Below are 19,302 nucleotides of genomic sequence, written 5' to 3' on the forward strand. Positions count from 1 at the left end.
CACTAGGGAGGAATTATTCCAGTTACCCGAAACATACAATCTAATTGGATTTATTATTTCCTTTTTCAAGTTCCAGAAAACGAAGGAGATAAGAAAATCAGTGTTTAGAGACTGTATTTGGTACGTGAGTGCTCTAAATTCTCCTCAACTTCCATTATGTAAAAACCCTCTTCTTCTACATGTATAGTTTTTCGTGCTCAAATTTCACCGTTTTATGAGAAATTGGAATAAGCTAGCGATATATAAAAAATATGCATTTTTAAGATTTTGAACGAGATAATTTTATATTTCCTTCTTCAACTTGTGTGAAAAATTTATGTTCGTTTTTTACATTGTTAGTCTTCTGATATAGTGATTGTTGAGCCATTGAGTATAAAATTTTGAATTAAACCTAGTTTATACTAAAAAAAACCAAAAACACTGCGTATCAAAATATCAATGAAATAAAATTTAAATACATAAATTTCCTACATTTTCTTTGACTCATTTATTATTGTTTTTGAAATAATTAAAATAAAAAAAAATACATTTTTAAGGTAAAAATCGGCATTATATTTCGAAACTTGATATCACGTGGTAATATTAACGAACAAAAGGAAAATATATATACATTCTGTGGAGACAATTTTGTCGTCGTCAACACCCTATATATTCATCTTTGTCCCAATTACGTGCTCCCTCTGCACAATTTTGAAGTTCCAATTCAAAATCCGAGAGATCATCAATTGGAAAAAAATTCGCGTTTTTTAGGATTCGTGATCCATTCGCTCAATTTCAGATTTTCATGATCCCCAATTTTCCCGTAATCACCTACCATTTTCAGATTGGATATTGTTATTATTGATTATTCTTGTTTTTAGGTTTCTTGTGATGAAATCAATTAAGGACTGTGTGATCGGATTTCGTATTGTTTTATGTCACATTAATCGTCTAGGAAGTGCTTTCTGGGTTCTTTCTTGGCAAGGTTGTTTTTATTTACGAAGAATTAGGAATCTTGGTACAACTTCTGTTCCATTCCTCTTTTGCGCTCTGAAAAATGTAGATTGATAACTGGAGAAGTAGCTTCTACTTATCTTATGAACTAGTTTGTCACGGTCTTTGATCAATTTATCCACCCCTATCGTCCCCAAGTTCAGTCCTTTTTGTGAGATTGCTTTCATGGAGGACTACTTTGTACCTGTTTCAGATTGTTTGCTGTTATCTTGATTAACTACTCTTGTTTTCAGGTTTCTTTTAATAAAAGTTTTTTTCATGTACTGTAATTGATGAGGAAGGGTTTGATGTGTTCTTGATTCTTGAAAAAAATTCGATTTCCTCACATTTCCGGTGTTTTTACTTTTTACATTCGTTATTGGTTTCTCTTAGTCCCTGACTATTCTTTCTTGATTCTTGAAAAAAATTTGATTTCCTCAATTTTTCGGTGTTTTTACTTTTCGCGTTTGTTATTTGTTTTTTGTAGTCGCTGATCATTCTTTCTCTTTCTATACTTGATGAACTACGGCATTTCTATGCATCAAAATTGGATAGGATTCTGCCACTTCTCTGTTGCCTTCCTTTAAATTCAGAAGAAAACTTGATATATATTAACTATCGATATCATTGCGCTTAGTCACACTTAGTTCTCATTTCATATTTTATTTGTTTTTGTTTCTTATTGGAAAAAGAATAATTAGGGCACATATTATACTTAATCACTTTATGAGTAATTCCCAAAATAGAGTTTTGGGCAAAACCAGAAGGTTTTTTCTGGTGTAGCTGTTGCTTCTTTACGAGAAAAGGCTACTGTGGAACAAATGTACTTTTTAATTTTGAGATAAGAAAATATTTTCTACACATTACACATTTCCAATGGATTCAAATATTTAGTTTTGTTTCCTTAGAAGACTTTTGATGACGTAAATGTTCATCAATTTCTTGTCCATTTTATTTATACACCAAACATGTATTGTTTACCATTTGTGTCGAGTTCTTAATATTTGTAAATATTATAGTGGAATGAAAATAGTAATTAAGAAGTACCTAAATCAATTTGAAATTGCTAATAAGTTGCAATGTTTGCATTCTAGGTCTAACTTGGAGTTGTTTATGAGACTTTTTTGGGAGGTGGTTCATTTTTGCTATGACTCTGATCAACATTTGTCAAACATGATATTGTATTTGGAATCTAAGAAGACATGGAGAGGAAGGACCTTAAGGGGCTGGTCGGCACACCAGCTCCTAAAACCCAATGTTGGCCATCAGGTCTCGTTGAGAAACTTCAATCAATTTCTTTGGTTTCTTCTGACGATACCTCAAGTTCTAAAGAATTGAGAAGCCAGCGTGATTTTGGGGTACCAGAATTTCAGAATGCATCACAAACCCTGTGGGACACAGGAAAACTCTCTGAGCCGATTCCTGATGGTTTCTGTTTTGTCACTCCAGTAAGTTGTTCTTGCCTAAATTCAGACATGTATATAAATCTTTATAATTTCAATTATCAACTTTGTAAACTTGTTGAAAATCTAGTTCAACTTTACTTTCAAATTCAACTTTATTGCTACACCTTTTGTTTTTGTATTGTTCTTAATTTATATCCATGAGAAATATCTGACACCAAAAAGTGCCGGAACCGTGTGTCTTGTATTGATGTGCTTGCGTGTAAACTTGGGCTACAAGTTTCTGTAATTATAGCTATTTTAGTGTTTGCATTATAATATGTTGCGATGACAATGACATAGTAACAAATAAATGGATCGAAATACATAAATATGGAAATCAAAGGAAATATTGATTGAAATATTACAAGGTTCTAAAATTCAAAACAGCGCCTAGGCATCGCTAGGCGGATTTTACGGTATTAATATAATAAATGACACACTAGAACTCCAACTCAATGACATCAAATTTAAAATGCGTTCAAAGTTAAACAACTAATTGAATATCACAAATTTACTCTACTTATTCTCAATGATTTTCCAAAACTTGTTCTTCATCGGACACAAACTAAATATTAACATTGTGATCCTCCTCCTCTTCTTCGGATGCAGAATCATCCTCGTGAAGTTCTCTAACTCTAGAGCTGCTTGGAGGTTGTAGATTTTCATCTGCTCCAGTTGCTTCATCAACTATTTGTGATCCTCTCTTTTTTGTTTGTTCAACAATCTAGCAATTAAATTGGACAAATACTAGATTTTTCAACCTATTGACATCCAATTTATTCTTTTTCTTTGTATGAATCTACCAAAAAAAAAGTAACTATTATAGTTAGTTAGATAAACATTCGCTTTTAAAAATTAATAATTTACTTTAAATGCACTATAATTTCTTTCACACTCAGATGAACTTGTAGTTAATGAAAGTATCATCAATGCCACTCTTAGCAAGTTGGGTGTGTGAGCACCATAGCATTCCACCATGTACATGGATCAAATGTATCGTCATTTTTTCACATGCTTTTGATGCCAATGTTTTCCCAAATAACTCGGTTTTATCTTTATACTTCACAAATTCATTATGAATAATTATATATTGTAGTTCAAACTCGTCGGCATGCAGAACTTCCATGCATTAAAAAATTCCCGCCGTGACCTCCCCATAAAGAGCAATAGAATTGTCTGTAGCAGAATTAGGGTCAACAAAAAAGGTGGTGGTATGCAATGATGTATAAAGTCTTATCTTTCATTTTTTTACTCAATAACAACTACGATAGGCTAAAAATTTGATTCGACGTTATTCGATATTCGTAAAATACTTGACTTGGTCGATATCTTTTTTAAATCTTGGAAGCTTGCCAATACTTTCAAGCATAAGATTAATGGTGTGAGTTTCACATGAAATCCAAAAAATCCTGCTTTTTTCTCAACATTTTAACTGCAACCATATTGTTGATGACATTGTCTGTTACAATCTGAACAACATTCTGAGCTCCTACTTGTTCAACACACTTGTCAACATACTCAAAAATAAGTCTAGTTGTATGTGCTTCGTCTAAAGATTCAATAGACTCTAAAAATGTAGTACCCTCCTTGCAATTAACACACGAATTTAATATGCTTCTTTTTTCTTTGTCATTCCATGCATTTATCATAATTGAGCACACATTCTTTGCCAATTCTTCTTCGTGCTTATCCAACAGTAGCTTTGTTCTTTCAGCTTCAGCTTTCGAATGTGGTTCCCTAAGTTGAGATTGATTTGGAGGCTTGAACCCTGGTCCAAATTGACCTACTGCCTACATTAGTTGCTTGGAGCTATCACTATCGAGAGCATTGAATGAGATTCCATTTTCATTTGCCCATCTCCCGACATTTTGTTGAACTTGTTAAGTTCTCTCTTCGAAGTGTGGAAGAGGTTTTTTAATTCCACTTGAACTTGCATTTTCCGGAGATACCATTGCATATCTATTCATAGGGCCAAGTGGAAGAGGTTTTTTAATTACATCTATTCTTTTAATTTCAGCACTTTCTTCTTCGTCTAGAGAAATATTCACCTCTGTTCTACAACTTTCTTCTTCCGTTATTTTGTTTTTCTTTTGTTCATCCTTTCTAAAATAGCTTGTTTGCACTTATTGCGATTTTCTTGAGATGTTTTTCGACAACCAGATACATTTCTAGGTATATTTCCTATGTGCTCCTTGATCCTATACACTTCCTGGACATCATTTTCTCACACAACTTGCATTTAACTTTGTCGAGGTTCTTAGAATTAATCAACATCCCAAACTCATCCGATTTCATTTGACTTTCTCCTAAAAATCCCAGATTCGGGTTGAGTGACAGATGCAGTCGACGATGAATTTCTTGCCATTGTTACCTATTGTTTATCACTTCATTGTAATAACCTGAAAAGATATTTAAGAACACAGTCAGAAACTTTGGAAGCTATGTGATTTGAATCACTTTAAGAAATAAGAATAAAATCAGTAGAGTCCTTCAAGCTTAATCAGTAGTCCCAAAATGTTGGTATCCCACATTTTTAATGGTGCGTCTAAAGCAGAAGGGACACTCACCCTTTTTCTCCTTTTCTACCACCAAATCAGCTACAAAAAAAATAAAATCGAACACTATAAGCAACATGCATGCATACAAGTAAAACAGTTTACTTTCAAATATGTTTAATGCAGCAGAATCAAAAAATTCCTAGACACATCAAGTCTCACGATCTTGAAAGAGTACTTGAAGTCTTGAACCTGTTTCTAGTTCATCTAACAGACTCATTTCCACAAAACCAAGCTAGTTTCTCGCTATCTCAAAGCGCCATTCGAAACCCACACCCAAAGTTCCCCTAAATTTCTCACAAAATAATTCGAATAAAGAAAAACGAGATGGACGATAGACACTGTGGAGAAATCAAAATTAAAAAATAATACCTGTAGGGGCTGGTTCGATTTTCTTGTTTGTTCTAATGAAGACGAAGATGAAAGTTGTGTGTGTTAAGGCAAGCGCAAGCCAACAAATCTTTTCTTGTTGGACGTAAGACCTCTGTTCACCTTTCAATTTTATTTTCAGTCTTTCAAAAATAAAAAACCCAAACAAAAATCACACAAAAAAATAAAATCAGCCGCATATGCCCGCCTAGGCTGGCCTTCTAGCACATTTTCGGTGTGGTCGGCTGCCGCTTAGCGCCTAGGTCACAATTAGAACATTGAAATATTATAATGAAACTGTAAGGTAGTTTTCCCAGAGGCATTTCTTTGTACAAATGTAATCTCCCTAGCACAGCTAGTCACTCAACTCTCTAGACGAAATAACATAATGATGTGACAACAATATTCCTCCCTCTTTATTCCCTCTCTCCTCCATGTGTACTATTCTTCTTTCTTCTTGAATGAACATTTTGTATAATAGGCCTTTCTTTATTTAATTTTTGGCCCATTTCATTTAATCCCATAACAATTCCCCATCCCCAACGATGGTCTTATCTCCAAGACCAAACTCTGCAAACTGTGTTTTGATTACATATGTATCTTCCCAACTGGGCCAACCCTACCTCTTATCATTTCCAATGCTAAGGGGTTCAAAAGCAAGCCCCTAAAGTCCAAGTTGTGTCCCTTCCATCTCATTAACACTTGCTGAATCTGCTCCTTCCCTTTTATCTTCATTCTTCTATCATTGACTTCTTCTGGCTCATAGTCTACCGCCAAATCCAATTCCATTGGTAACCTTGGTGATAAGTGCAGGCTGCCCACGACCTTCTTTGAACAAGAAACCTGAAAAATCGGATGGATTCGGGATTCTTCCGCCACTTCTCCTATCTTCTGAATCAGAAGCTTTGATATTTGCATTTCACCCTATATAGCTTCTGATCCCTTAATTGTGGATTGGAATGTTCCACCAGTGAAATGTTGACTCAGAATTATGGAAAAACTTATAATTTTTCAGTTGCATCTACAGCCCTTATCATTCTCTCTATTATCTGTTGAATATTAAGGAATATCTGATTCCATCTGGCAATTACGATTAGTTTAGCGTATTGTCATTTTTTTGCTACATAATGCTTTGTGCATTGTAGGAACGAAGAATCAAAGAACTTTTTGATATTGTTCCTTCATTGGACGACCTACGCACTCTGGACGCAGAGGGGCTTCAACTAAATGTAATTATTGTTGATGCTCGTAAAGATAAGAAGCTTTTCATGTTAAAGCAGCTGGCAGCCACTTTGGTGAAGGGACTGCATTCAAGTCCTGCTGCCATGGTCAAGAAGATAAGTGGATTGGTGAGCCCCTTTTGTACCCTGTGCTTGCATCTTCTCATATCAAATAATGCATTTATTTGTTTGTCCTTTCTATACCTTTTTGAAGAAAAGGGAGTGCTTATTTAACCTTGTTTCTATAAAGTAGCTCCTGTGGTATAATGTGAGGCATGTCAGGGCTGCTAGTTTCTGGTGTCTTGATGAATGATACATCCTTGGCCATTCTAAATTTGCTATAGATATTAATATTAGTAATAGCAAACATCATATATGGGGAGCTCACACTAAAATTGTATGTCATGAATTATCAAAGAAAATTGGATATACTGCAGGGAAATTTAATTGATAATGTATAGCTAGAATATGTCAATGAATATCATTTGTTGAATCTTGTTATTCAAAGACTTGTGACGTGATTTATTGGAGAGTAGCAATTGTCTAAGCTCACTTATGCAATTCTTATCAATGGTAGTAGGCCAAGGGGTAAAGTCAGGGGTGAGAAAAGACTCAGGCAAGGTGATCCGCTCTCACATTTCCTGTTTAATTTGATAGTAGACATGCTGGGTAGATTTATTGATAAGGCCAAGGCAAGGAACCTCACTCGGGTCTGCAAGTGGTAGAGAGAGTAGAGGTGTTACACATTCAATTTGCGGATGATACTTTGTTCTTTGTCAATAATTAGAGCCATTTGTGGTTTTTGGTAGCGATCTTGAATTCATTTGTCAAATGTCAGGATTAAAGATCAATGTGGAAAAGAGTGCCTTGTTAGGCCTTATTGTATAGAAGAAGGAGAGTAAGGGTTAGCTCGAGATATTGGTTGTAGGAGGGAGAGTTGACCTATTATTGGGAACCTGTTTTGTCTAAGAAGCTAGCAAGTTGGAAGAAAGTGATTGACTTTGATTTCAGGGTGATGAATTGGCCCAAGGGGTATAACGGAGAGGACTATGAGGGATTTTCTATGTGATAGAGTTGATGGAGAATTACGTTGTCATATGGTTGCGTGGGAACACGTCTGTAAACCGAAAGAAATATCGGGTTTGGGTATTGGACACATTTGTTTGAGGAATAGGGTCTTTTTGGGGAAATGGTGATGAAGGTGTTCTGTTGAGGAGGAACCATTATGGAATAAGGTTATTGTGAGCAAATACGGGTTACAAGATAATGGTTGGGACGCGGGTTTAATTAGAAATGGTACATTTAGAAGCCCTGGAGGTTTATTTCGAGTAAATACATGGTTTTTCACTAGTTAGTGAGGGCAGTGGTTGGAGTGGGGGGTTCTTCTTTTAAGGATCTTTATCCTAGTTTATTTCAGTTATCATTGGTTCATCTAAATCCAAATTCTGATTTTGTTTTGTCGGAGGGCTTTTCCTCTTCTTTTATATCCTGGGCCTTGCATCTATGGAAGGACTTAAGGGATGAGGAGGTGAAGGAGTTGAGCTCTTTGATAGGGTCTTTAAAGAGGGTCATATAGGTTGAAGGGGTTGATGATATCAGGGTTTGGGGTGGGGACTCTTCAGGATTATTCTAAGTCAAAACTTTCTGTGATTCTTTTTTTCCAACGACTTTCCTTTATTATCTTTTATGTCATTTGGAAAATACCGATCCCACAAAAAGTTCAAGCCTTCTCGTGGACCGTGGTGTTGGGTAAGCTGTCAACTTGTGATTATGCAAAACAAGTTCTTTCGTGTGCCAGTGTTTCGCTGGAAAGAGGTAGAGAATCGTGATTATTTGCTTATTCATTGTTCTTTCACGAGCTGTCATTGGTTCAGAGCTTTGGAGAAGATGAGTTTGGTATGGGTAGTTCCAAGATCTTCGCACGAGCTATTTGCTGCAGATCTTGGATGTGAACTTGGTGGGATGGGTATAATTTTTTGGATAGTGAGAGTTCATTGTATTTGTTGGTCAGTATGTTTGGAGCAGAATAAAATGATTTTTGACAGTTTAGAAGAATCGGTTTAAAAGTGTTGAGACAAGATTAACCTTTGGGCATATAACTGGATTGGGAGGAAGTATGTAGAGTTTAAGAACTTCTCGATCTCATATTTATTGAGGGATTGTAGTTATATATGTTGTTAATTTGTGCAGGGCTTTTGTCTTTTCTGTTCATGTTCTGATCACTTGTGTAACATTTGTAATTAATTGCTTTTAATTAATGAATATTGATTATATTATTTATCTGGTTAGTAATTATGATAAGAATAGTATCTTTATCTCTATTCTTTAAACTTTTATTAGATTAGATTGGATTAGTTTATTCAAGGAGGTTTGGTAGGATAATTCTCTGTATATCTGCACTGTATATTCTTCATTCGTCAAGAAATAAGATTTACGTCTCTTTTTTTTTTATCCCATTTCTCTATTTACCACATGGTATCGAGAGCCAAACATCACCGCTGACTAAATACGGTATGGACTCTTCTAATTTCTCTTCTTCCACTATCTCCAACACTAGCACCGCACCAGTGCCGGCGACCCGTGGACTGGGCGATACCTTCCTCTGTCAATCACATGCCATAAATTAAATGAGCAAAAGTTTTTCCAATGGTCACAATTTGTGATGATGTGCATATGTGGAGGGGGAAAAGATGAACTCTTATCGAAGGCATCATACGATCGGAATTCCGATGACCCAAAATTCATAGCATGGAAGTCATAGAACAACTTGGTTATGTCATGGCTAATTAACTCCATGAACTCCAAGATAGGGGAAGATTTCCTTCTTTAACGTTCTGCGAAGAAATTATGGGAGGCGGCACGAGATACTTACTCGTCCAGAGATAATACAACAAAGTTCTTCGCAACAGAGAGCCTTCTTCACAATCTATAAAAGGGCGATTCTATGGTCACTGCCTATTTCACTACACTTACCGGTCATTGGCAACAATTGGGTTTATTCAAAATTCATGCCTGGAAGTCTCCCACTTCTGAGCAGTTATACCGATCCATTGTTGAACAGAAACATGCGTTGGAATTCATAATTGGGCCTCAACAGTAATCTCGACGAAGTAAGGGGGATGATTTTTGCAACTATGCGGTTGCCCAGCCTTCGGGCAGCCTTTTCTGATGTTCGTCGGGAAAAAAACCGTAGGAAAGTGATGTTGAGTCCTTCCCTCGGTGCCTCAAATCCGTTGATGGTTCCACCCTGGCCACTCACCGTCCTCCTTTTAAACAATCAGAAGAGGCTATGAAGCCCAGTGGTGTGCAAGGTCCACAACGTTCCCAAAATTATGGGAAGCCTTGGCGAGGGCGTTTTTGGTTCGAAAAGTGCAAGACACCGAGCCATAATATCGAAACTTGCTGGAAAATTCACGACAAACCTGCTGACTGGAAACCATCTCGGGAGAAGTGTGCACATGCTGCTATGACTGATACTGCTTCATTCGATCAGCCACAATTCACAAAGGAACAACTTGATGCGCTTCATAAGTAGTTTGGTCAAACTTCATCCACCTTGATCCCCTCGATTATCGGTACAGGTAGTGCTGTCATTCAAGGTAATTTTCTTTTGCTTTGCTTTCACTAAGAGATTTATCCACATCTTGGATAATCGAATCTGGTGCGTCAGACCATATGACTGGCAATTTCATATTTTTTGTGTCCTACAGTACGTTTTGGGGTAGTACTAAATCTGTCCGAATAGCTAATGGGTCTTGCTTGAAGGTCTTTGGTTCGGGTTCTATTCAACTTTGTCCAGATATGTGTTTAAAAAATGTATATTTGTGTCGGACCTTACGTGCAATTTATTATCTGTCATTAAGCTCAATCTTTTTTTTTAATAGGAAACGATATTTTTTTATTATAATAATAGACGTGTTACAAAAGTAGCGGATGAGTAATCCGCAAAATATAAAAACGCTATGACACTATCATCATGACCATACATACTTCCAATTCTTAACTAAGTCTGAAATAGATAAATGATTAAACTCTATCAGCTTAGTCGTCCAACTCGCAACCCTGAATTTGATCATCTCCCATAATTCATCAACGGAGTCCGACAAATCCTTGAATATTCTGTTATTCCTCTCCAGCCAGATCGACCAAAAAGTGCAATGAATTACCAGATACCAGAATCTTCTACCTCTTCTCCCTGCTGGAATTTCGGGCTCAATAATGAACATGTCTCGTGCCCTTCTCGGAAAGATCCAATCAAATCTACTCTTGCAGCACTTTTGTCCATATTCCACCCGAAAAAGAACAATGTATCAGTAAATGATCCTGATCCTCCTCATGGTTGACATAAAGTGCACCATTGTGGACAAGACACAACCTGGCCATCGTCGTTGCACCGAGTCTGAAGTAAAAAGTTTCCCCAAAGCCACACTCCACGAGAAATTTTGAACCTTTTGCGGGATAAGTACTTTCCAGATATTATCATAACAGGAGAATATAGGGAAATTAATGAGGGGAAAGAAAGAATCATAGAAAGATCGGACGGAAAACGAACCGGAAGAGTCACCCAACCAAACTCTAAAATCCTCTGATCCCAACTCTAACCTCACTGCATCTAAGGCTCCTAATAGATTAACGAACTCTCCCAACTCGATCTCATTTAAATCTCTTCTAAAACGCACATCTTAGCGAAAAGTTTGATTTACTCCTCTATCGACAACCTCAAAAAACTACGAATAGGTTTATTAGTATGGGTACATATCCGAAGCTGAGATGGAAATCGCTCTTTGAACGAAGGACCCCCTCCCCCCAATCATCCTCCCTAGAACCGAATGAAATGGCCCTCTTTTAACACTGTTCTACTCAGTTGATGAAATGCCAGGTAAGAACGAGAAATAAATTTCCAAGGGCTTCTAAAAGTCGCTTTCCTGGCCAATCCCAAGTCCCACCCATTATCTTGAAGACCATAAATGCTCTGTATAACTTTTTTTCGCAACGTCTCCTTTTCCTTTGTACCTCTCCACCACCATTTCCCTAGTAATGCTTTAATCCTCAAACAAATATTCCCCAATCCCAGCCCTCCCATGTCCTTCGGTTTACAAACCCGTTCCCATCCAACAACATGACAATACGTGTCCCCGTCCGCTCCATCCCACAAAAATCCCTCATCATTTTTTCCATATTTTTGGCCACCTGATTTGGCACTCTAATCAAAGACATGAAGTAAGATGGCATTGCGCTTAACACTGATTTTATCAAAGTTAGTCGGACCCCCTTGATAGGAACGACTTCTTCCAACTTGAAAGTTTTTTTGCCAGTTTGGATACTACCGATTCCCAAAACTCTAAGGTCATAGGCTTACCTCCCAACGAGACTCCGAGATACTTAATTGGCCAATCATCTTTTTTGCACCCAATTTCTTGCGCCAAACCAACGACTTCCTCATCCAAAACATTAATCCCCAACACAACACTTTTTTCGAAATTTATTTTCAAGCCCGATTTGAGCCCGAAAGAATTAATTATTTCCACTAATGCCATCACATGCCTCTTTGATTGTACCAAAAACAACGTATCATCCACAAATTGGATATGCGAAATTTCTAAATTTCCCCTTCCCACTACAAGTCCTTTTACTTCGTTCAATTCCTTTGCCTTGTCAACCAACCTCCCCAAAACATCAAGGACTAGATTAAAAAGAAAAGGGGATAACGGATCCCTTTGTTTAAGGCCTCTTTGCCCTTTAAATTTTCCCCTCGGCTTTCCGTTGATAAAAATTGAGAAGGAAACATTAGACACGCACCCCATGATCCACTTCCTCCATCTATCTCCAAACCCTTTCTTTTGTAACACAAATTCAAGAAATCTCCAGTCGACGTTATCGTACGCCTTTTCCAAATCAACTTTCAGTACCCAACCTTTTTTCTTTTTCCTTCGGTATTCCTCAACCACTTCATTGGCAACGAGGCAACAGTCCAGAATCTGTCTTCCTTTGATAAAACAACACTGGTTCTCCATAATTGTACCGCTCAAAACTTTCTTCATTTTGTTTGTCATTACTTTGACTAATATCTTATACAAGCTCGTTGTCAAGCTAATTGGCCTAAAGTCGTTGACCTTAATTGCTTCTTGTTTCTTAGAAATGAGGCAAATATATGTTTCGTTTGTAATGCCATTAACCACACCTCCTTCAAAAAATTTAGCAAACACCTTGATTAAATCCCCTTTGCCCGTATCACAACTCTTTTGAAAGAAGGCCAATGTGAATCCGTCCGGCCCTGGAGCTTTGGATCCATCACTCTAACACCGTTTTTTTTATCTCTTCCTCCGAAAATGGAATCTCCAACTCCTCTGCTTCGAGCGTATTCAAAGGGCACCATTCCAACCCATCAAATCCTTCCCCGTCCCCCTCCGATTTATACAATTTTGTATGGTAGTTGATAATGTTTTCTTCAATCTGTCTCTTTTTCCGTAACCACCGACCCATCCTCCAACTCCATTTTATCTATAGTCGATCGACTCCTTCTGTTGTTCAACAACGAGTGGAAGAATTTTGAATTCTGATCTCCTTCCCTCAACCATCTCACTTTCGCTTTCTGAGTCTCCATTTGGAATCTTTTAAACGACAAATTTTCCGGTTCACATCTTGCAGCCCTTCTTTCGGTATGTAAATTCTCAGACCAGCCTCCCTCAGCTTCTAACTCATCTAACTGATTTATCCTGTAAGTCAATTCCGCGTATCTGACACCCACATCTCCGAAAACCTCTTTATTCCAACTTGAAATCTTGACTTTCATCCTCTTTAGGTTTTTTCATAAATTTATACCCTTCCCATCCCTGGACCAAATTTTTAAAACTATGATGTGACAACCAAGCATTCTCAAATCTAAACGGAGCAGGTCCCCATTTCGACTTAGTGGTATCAAACATCACCAGACAATGATATGATGTAATCCTGGGTAGCACCGTCTGTCTGAAGTTTGGAAAAATGTCCCTCCAGCCATTGGAGATGAGATATCTGTCTAGTCGGCAACAAATCAGATCAGCCCTAAAATTTGACCATGTGTACTTGCATTCAATAGAGGAGGGTCATGAAGTCCCAATTCTCCAGTCAATCTGTCAAAACATAACATACTCGTAGTGTTTGAGAGGTTGTTCATCTTTTCTCCCGTATTCCTGACCACATTAAAATCACCTCCCAGACACCATTTGTCGCCACAAATAGAGCTCAAGCCTGCTAATTCATCCCAGAATAACTCTCTGTCTCTAGGCTTGACAGGTCCGTAAATAGCAGAGAACCACCACTTGATGTTGTCATTCAATCTAATTTCAATCAACGCCGAGAACTCCCCTATCAAATTATTACTGACCACCACCACTCTCGGATCCCACATTACTAGTATACCCCCTGATCTCCCAGCCGAAGGTAGACAGACCCAATCCACAAATCTAGACTTCCACAGACTAGTCACAAAACGCTTATCAACCTGTTCTTTCTTTGTTTCCAATAGCACAACTAAATCCGGGTTTTCCTTACGTATGACAGTACGAACTATCTCTCTCCTTTTTGTCGCCCCTCCTCCCTTGATATTCCAAGAGAAAATCTTCATAACAAAAAGTCTTGACCCTTTGAGGACGAACCTCTCTCGTAGTTAATTCCATACTTTAATCTATGAAATTCTCTCTTCAAAAGACCCGTCGATATCTTCTCCTCAACCCCACATTTTCCATCTGCACAATCTCCCCGGATTTCCTTTGCAACATGCCGATTCTTCTCCACATTTAGCCCTTTGGAAATTTGTCTCTCGGAACCCAACAAGACATCTACTCTGTCAGCCCCTTCTCCTATTAGACTACTAGACAACCCTGGTACAGAGAATGACGCCGGAAAAATGGAATGGAGTTTGAATGAATGGTTTAGAAATGAAGAATGAATACTGGTTAGTACCTGTCCCACATTAGATTTCGCATTTTCAGGTTGACTTGGCTCGGTGTGAGACATATTCCCCTTCAGTGATGAGAACATCTCCTTCATTACTGTTGCCTCTTCTACACATTTCATTGACTCCTCTTACCGCATGGAACCCTGGCTATCAGTATCTGATGAGTCAAAATCATTTTCCAGCAAATCATCATGTGAGTCTTCAAACTCCACTGTTGTTATGTCCTCTAAATCATGAATCTCAAACTTGTTAATGTCGTCGCTGTTGCCGAGAACTGAGTCTCTATTCTCATAATCACGTAACCCGCTTCTATCCAAACACTTCATCTTTTATGTCTTCTGCAATAGACATTCCCATAAGTAGGCACTAGTTGATTACTGGTTGCATTACCCCCCTGATTTGCTTCTCCTCATCATCACTATTAGTCATAGAATTGATTGGCGATCGTCTGAATTTTGTTGCTTCTTTTGGGACTACTTTCCTCAATATATTGTATATTTTTCCCCCCTTTGGTTGTGTCGATGTCTCATTATTACCTGATGAACGATCCTGCTGTTCTTTCGAATTCCTGGAGCCCTGCGCGTCTTCCTTCCTCTTCCCGATATCCCCATATGTATCTCGTATCCTCCTGGCTTCCATGCTCATTGATTGATCGAGTATAATCCCCCGATTCGTTCTTTCCTTTGATAGGACATCTTATGGACTCCGCAACTCCTATCTATTTCCTGTGAATGTTTACGTTTCCCCATCCCGCCAAAGTCCTCTTGCCATTCACCACAACTTGTGCATAAGTTTGACGTTGATACTGCTCATATGCTACTGGATCGAAGGATTCGACCTGAATTCTTATATCTATATTCCCCCTTCCAACGGAATCTGCATCCTACTCTGAATAAACCCTCCTTCGATGCCTTTAACCTCGATCTTAGCTGTTTCCAGATTACGAAAAGATATTGTATCATCACTGATGGCCAGCAAGCCCCCGCAGTGTTCCCCGATAATTTTGAATGTATAATGCGACCATGGATTCCAAGGTATCCCATAAATTCGAATCCAGCTGTTGCAACATTTGTTTACCATATCTGACATATTAATATCCGGTCTCCACTCCTCGAAATCCAAAGTCACCCCATTATCGAAGAATCCTCTTTTCAGCTTAATATAGTAAGCTAACTCATCCGAATTCGTTGGCCACCATACTGCTTTGTTGGCTTGAAACGAAAATAACTCAACCGGTTTATTTGTAGATTTCCCAAGAACGATTCAAATAAGCTCCCAAGAGATGTTCACACTACCTTTGGTAACAACAATGGCTTTATGCCACTTCATCTCCTTTCTTTGCTTACCACTAACCTCCATATCTGTCAACTCCCTTTGTGTAAGCTCCCTCTCTATTGCTCTATCATCCTGTTTAACTGAATTGATTCTCAGCGGGTATAAGCCACGATGTAGAACAGATTGTCTGATCTTACTCTGATAACACCCTGACAGTAGCTTCCCCAAGCTAATCGAAATATTCTTCCATCCCCCTGAATTATAGCCGCTGGGGCACGATTGTATTTTGCTTTCTTCCCCTTGTACAGAATTTGGACACCTCGATGAATCTTCCACGTTTATTATTAATTTTCTGCAAAGTGAAGACCGCATTCCTGCCCCTGTATCGATGGAAATCTGATTCTGAAAGGGGGTTATTGATGAAGTCATTGACTCTTAGGCTTATCCAACGTGCCTCGTCACGATCAAAGTCCATCATGTAACTCGATTCCCTGGTTCTTTCTTCCCACCAAATCGAACAGCCCCCATTACCCAACCGTAACGTGAAAACTTTATGTTCAATGTGTATCACTTCATCACTTGCTGTTAGCCCAGATACAGGGGGTTTTCTCCGTTTCATCGTAGCATGCATTGCTAACGAGGATGTCGTAGAACTTTGCTTGACCTGCGAGCGCCCCACACACGAGGAAGGATACGCCGGAAATTTGCTAGAATGAATCTGTAGTATAGACACGAACAAAAAGCAGAACACACCCCGCCTATAATAGGAATAGGCCGTATAAATGAAAAACGATTTTCTGGCAACCGTCGGTCGACGCCGGCCTCGGTGGTGAGAAAGTGTTTGACGGTGAAGGGGGATCACGAGACACTGTGAAAGGAAAAGGGTTGGCCAAAGGAACGAAAGTAACATGAAGGAGAGAGCATTTTAAAAAATTCTCTCTCTAGGGCTTTTGTGTGTCTCAATAATTGGATTTCCTCAAGCTCAATCTTGATCATCAATGTAGTGCTACATTTACTATAGACGGTTGTATTTTTCAGGAACTGGCATTGGGGAGTAAGATTGGCAATGCTGATTTTTGTGTTGGACTGTACCACCTCTTTAGGACGAAGGACTTCTCGAGAAATCAGGCCAATAGTATTAACCGTCATTTATCATCGAATTTTGTTTTTGTTTTTCAGTTAAATAAACATAGTGATATTCTGTTATGGCACTATCGGTTAAGGCATCCAAATTTTTTGTACCTCGAAAAATTATTTCCATTTTTGTCATTAATAAAAACTTACATATCACTCATTGTGATATTTGTCAAATTTCAAAGTACACACGAAATAGCTTCATCCCACAACCATATAAACCATCCAAACCTTTTTCCCTCGTTCACGGTGACATTTGGGGACCTTCCAATGTCAAAAAAAAATATCATTGTTACCCATTGGTTTCTCTTGTTTGTGAATGGCCATACTCACATTTCTTGGGTATATGTAATGAAGGACTAATATGAAACAACACAACTTTTTAAAAAATTCACACCATGCTCCAAACTCAATTTCCTTCAAAAATTCAAGTCCTTAAGAATTATAGAGCTCGTGATTATTTAATTTTGTGCTAGGAGAGTACCTGGTCACCCATGGGATTGTTCACCATAGTTCATTTGTTGACACTCCTCAACAGAATGGGGTGTAAGTGTTATTCTCCTGTAACACAGAGATTTTAAACATCCATGGATTTTACCTTCTTCGAGAATGAGCCTTTTTATTCCAATTCCTCGCTTCAGAGGGATAGCAGCAGAGTTGGACCTCAAAATTGGGAAACCAACAATCCCACTATTACCTTTTGTGAACCAACTGAAACCCCAGCCATCATAACATTTCTGGTGAATCCGAGCACAACAACACATTTGATCCAATCTCAAATAATGATACCACAAATTATGATCTCGCCAAAACCAAAGCCACACTTCAGGTCTATTATCTTAGGAAACCTCTTCAACCAAGGATTCGATAGGATCTTGTACAAAAATAGCCAGCCAAAAACACTTGTCCACCGCCAGTTCCCCGTAGACCAATAAAGGTACTACTGGACTTGACAATGACTCTCATGTATTTGAACACAATGATCCAGATGATAGAACTATTGCACTAAGAAAATGAGATATAACTTGTATAAAACATCCGATATGTAACTTTGTCTCCTTTGTACATTTATCACCTGCATATCAAGTTTTTGTATCCTAGACAGATCAAGTTCATCCATCTTCCATCGAAGAAGCCCTCCAAGACCCAAATTGGAAAGCCGCCACTCATTATGAAATACAAACATTTCAAAAGAATAACACTTTCGAGATAACTGAGCTTTCACAAGGGAAGAGGACGGTTGGATGCAAATGGATATTCACAATTAAGCATAAAACAGATATTGAACATTTCAAAGCATGGCTGATAGCAAAAATATGTACACAGTTTTATGGGATTGACTACTGAGAGACATTTTTCCCCTGTTGCTAGACTCAACACCATCCGAGTACTTTTGTCAGTAGCAGCAAACTTAGATTGGTCGTTGTATCAACTTCATGTGAAGAATACATTTCTGAATGGAGATCTTGAGGAGGAACCCTATATAGATATCCCGCAAGGATTTGAATTAGAAAAAAAAAAGATCAACAAAGTGGTCTCAAACAATTTCCTCGAGCTTGGCTTTACAAGTTCACCTCTGTTCTAAAAAGAGATGGACACACCCAATGTCAATCTGACCACACCATGTTCGTTAAACATTCAGAAGGAGGTAAACTTATTGTTATGAAGGACCTGTGACATTTAAACAATGAGGAATGGCTCGCATCAAAATTTTGCTGAGATGAAGGACCTGACATTTAAAGTATTTTCTAGGTATAAAAGTAGCCAAATCAGGCTTTGGATATCAATCTCTCAAAGAAAGTGTGTATTAGACCCTTGAAGGTAACAGGTGTGCTGGGGTGCTAACCGGTAGAGACTCCAGTGGATCCAAACCTCAAATTAGGGATGAGAAAGGATTGTCCTCAAGTTTACAAGGGAAGACAACGATGATTGGTTGGCAAACTAATCTATTTGCCGCACACACGACCATATATTGTTGTTATTGTTATGAGTCAATTTATGAATAATCCAACCGAAGAATGCATGGAAGTTGTTTATCGGGTATTAAGGTACCTAAAAGAGACTTTTGGGAAAGAGTTACTTTTCAGGAAAAAAATTCAAGCAGAAATGTCAAGATATACGGTGATGTTTGTTGGAGAGGCTCCCAAAGCGGTAGACGCTCTACCTCTAGTTATTGTACCTTTATTAGGGGGAATCTAGTCATCTGGAGGAGTAAGAAACAGCCAGTGGTGCCTCGCAGTAGTGCTGAACAGAATACCATGCACTAACTCATGGAATTTGTGAGGGAATGTGGCTTAAACGACTCCTCAGTAAATTAAAATTGGAGGATGATCATACTATGGATCTAATGTGCGACAATCAAGCCTCTATAAATATAGCCAAAAATCCTATCC

At 38.2% G+C, this 19,302-nt stretch overlaps 1 long non-coding RNA gene and 1 pseudogene across 1 annotated transcript; both read left to right on the plus strand.

The window, feature by feature from the left end:
- Positions 1-620: 620 nt before the first annotated feature.
- LOC142548922 (putative serine/threonine-protein kinase SIS8) overlaps positions 621-19,302 on the plus strand; it is a 29,017-nt pseudogene continuing 10,335 nt past the window's right edge.
- LOC142548924 (uncharacterized) lies at positions 6,697-16,872 on the plus strand. The gene is made up of 2 exons (XR_012821021.1): positions 6,697-10,142; positions 16,797-16,872. It is a non-coding gene; the product is annotated as an uncharacterized LOC142548924 (long non-coding RNA).

This window comes from Primulina tabacum, chromosome 6, assembly GCF_025594145.1.
Source record: "Primulina tabacum isolate GXHZ01 chromosome 6, ASM2559414v2, whole genome shotgun sequence".
Lineage (NCBI taxonomy): Eukaryota > Viridiplantae > Streptophyta > Magnoliopsida > Lamiales > Gesneriaceae > Primulina > Primulina tabacum.